General features: G+C 33.2%; 1 protein-coding gene across 1 annotated transcript in view; it reads right to left on the bottom strand.

Moving 5' to 3' along the window:
• Positions 1-3,291, bottom strand: part of DENND1B (DENN domain containing 1B) — a gene marked incomplete at its 5' end in the record, with an annotated part of 194,116 nt that overhangs the window by 71,398 nt on the left and 119,427 nt on the right. The window lies entirely within an intron of this gene.

Here is a 3,291-nt window from a genome sequence, read left to right as displayed (position 1 = left end):
CTATTGTCTGGATGCTACATAGATCATCACTCTTTCAGTTGCGGCAAAGGTTTTTTAAAAAGTACTTGGAAATATTTAACAAAATACCGAAAATACTGAAGCATTTTTTGCAGAAATTTCATTTTCTACAACTTATATTTCTCAAAGCACTGATGTACAGACTAAAGGTTCAGCACTGACATCAATGGAACTGTATCTTGCACTAACTAGAATGGCCTCAAATCTTGCAGATCATTATAAATGTGCCTGACTTTAAGCATGAGCAGTCCCATGGTCAGAGTTAAGCACATGTATAAGTCACTGCAGAATCAGGCTCAATGTTTGTCATTTTCTGGAGTTTTCTGTGATTTTTGAGAAATTAACATATGCTAAAAACTTCACTGCATGAAACCTTCCAAAAGGAAGAAGTGTGTTCTAAGGACTATTGTTATAGGAAATTTATTCTTACTGAAGTAGCTACCTATTTTTTCTTTAAAGATATTAGACAAATCCAGAGTGAAATGATAACATCTAAAAACAAGTGTTCTTGTCAGAAGAGAGGAAGAAGGATTTATTCTCTCCCCTTAAGGAAAACAAAGGATTCCTGAAAGTCTTGCATTGATTTATTTTTCCAATTTTAAATACCTTAGGAGTAGCGGAACTGCTACTGGCATGGTAGTATTTCTAACAGTCAATAAATCTAAAATATTATGTGTGAATATTGGAACGAAGCCATTAAGAAGATTACAGCATGCAACGCAGCAGAGGGTCCACATGAAAAAAGGACTGGTAATTCAGGACAACTGTGACCACTGACCTTTGAACAGTCAAGACCACTGGTCAATCTGACAAAATAATAGAGTTCACATGCATAGAAAGTCATCTAGCCTGTAAGTATAATTTAAATGCTTAAGTGAATGATTTAAAAAGGTCCTTAAAATCCCAGTTAATTTATTATACAGTATATTAGACACAATACCAAACAGTAATGCATTTCAGATTTTAAATTATAATTTTTAAAATGTTTATTCATAATAAGAAATGCATTAACATTTACAAAGTCATATTACTACATATTCTTAAACTGTTACACACCTATTGAAAAAATATCATCTTCAGACATCAATTATGAAAGCTATTATCTCATTTCCTTCTGGACACAAAAGTCAGATTTACAATATCCTTGGAAAAAACTAAATGTATTATATTGGTTGTTAATTTGTCTGAAATCAGTTTTTGGAGGGGGATGGTAAATTTAAAGCTTCCTTTATACTTTCAGCAGTTTGCTCTGCTTTAACACTTTTAACTGCTATTCCTGTTTATCCATGTTATCAAAAGGTTTACCACCCTTGTCTCTATATTTGTGAGTCTTATTTATATGAATTTAAATGTTTTACATCTGCAAGTACATCTGCTGTGATCTTTTCAGTCTCACCAATGATTACGGTATTATAATCTTTTATTACATATTTTAGACATTTATACACATATGTTAACAGTTGTACTTGAAATTGCTCTTACAAATGGAAGACAATGTGCTCTCCCTTGTCATTTCATATGCCAAAACCTGTATATTGTCTTTGCCCTTTGCTTAAAGGTTTTCACCTATGCTGGTATGTGTTTTTAATTAACAAATTAATTCCACAAGGAAAATAATTTCCTTGCTCAACAAAGAAAGCAAGAGATGGGATCAGTTAAACTAAATATAAAATAATGTATTAAAGCTTGTTATATCAAGGAAACTCTGTTTAAATAAAATCCTGCAAGTAAGCCATCCACAAAAGCACAGTTTTCCTCCAGTGTTCTACAGCATGTACGAGGCAATGTATTCTTATAGAAAATCCACTGTGTACTCTGCGTGGGCAGCCTTCATTAACGTTAATGGGACTTACATGCACAGATCCTGGGGGAAAACACACTTCTAAAAGTAAGGAGGTTTGTATTCACTATTTTTTTAACCCAGCCTATCTGCTTAGAGGGGTATTTTGATAAGCATGTTTCAACTTACTGAAAGCCTCCCTCTCATTGCATGCACATACATTTTTTTTTTTTACAATTTGAAATAATTTTTAGTAATAGCCCTGTATTATGTAAGACAATACATAATTTTTAATTTATCTACCAGCTATCACTTGACCAAGAGCATATGTATTTTCATGACAAACATTCTAACCTCAACAAGATAGGCTTTTGCACTTAATACGAGTTTAACATTATTGACAGAGCATTGAATGACTAGGTTTTTTTACCCAGTTTGTAACACTTGTATAAAATACAGTACATTTTTAATGGTTCTGAGAAATACATTACAATCAGATGAAATATGCCCAAAGTCTATTTTCTCTATTTGACCTTGGAGATAGCTACATCTGACACTTAATCTAGCTAAATTCTCCCTTGATTATCTCAAAACTGTCTACAATTAAACAATACGAGTATAAACTGGAGCTAACCATTAATGCAGTCATCAGGGTTTTGCCTTCTGTTATGCAACTATTCAAATTACCACCAATTTAAAGACATAGCCTGTTAGTCATCACACTGCCTTAGTTTAAGACTTTGGGTTTAAAAAACCTGAAATTTCAATAAAGGCTACTATTTGATTTTGCTTCTTTCTTTACAGCACTCTGTGTTTACATCAACTTAAAATATCATACTAGTACTGTCTCTTGAATATCTAGAATTCAAAAACACATTGTGGTTGGTATCACAAAGTTACTCTTTCAGCAGTGTACTGGAGAAAAGCAAGGTAAGTGTAATGCATTTTTTGCGACTATTTAAAATGATATACAGAATATGTTACATTATAAGCAGAAGGAGTAAAAAAAACCCAAAAAACACACCCCACTGTAAGATCAAAGTCCAGAAAGAACTGGCACTTAATTTATCATCCTTTACAGACAAAAGGCAGTTTTCGTCATTTCAAAAGGATCAGATGTCTTTTATGACAAACTGGGTTTGCAGTTTAATTTACAAATAGAATTCTAAGTAAGCAGTCTTTGCTCTGCCAAAGCAAATGACAAACAGTATAGGTTTTCATTCATGCGGCCCTCAGCAGGATAGAAGAGATTAAAATAAAACTGAAATAATTTAGAGAAAACAAATAAATGTTTCAGAAAGTTGGAGAAGATCAAAGCCTGAATTTTCTGACCCCAACTGTACAAGCATTTCTTATTATATTGACCAGTGCCATCAGATCATTAATTAAAAGGAAAAGTGCTGGCAGGTGGCAGAGAAGCAGAAGCCGATAATTGGCCCCCTTCTTCTTTTTGCCTTCAAAAACTCTCTCGCTCTTTTGCAAGACATGCCACT

Source organism: Alligator sinensis, unplaced genomic scaffold (assembly GCF_000455745.1).
Source record: "Alligator sinensis unplaced genomic scaffold, ASM45574v1 scaffold1621_1, whole genome shotgun sequence".
Lineage (NCBI taxonomy): Eukaryota > Metazoa > Chordata > Crocodylia > Alligatoridae > Alligator > Alligator sinensis.
The sequence above is the reverse complement of the archived record's forward strand: the minus strand, read 5'-3'. Positions and strand labels throughout refer to the sequence as shown.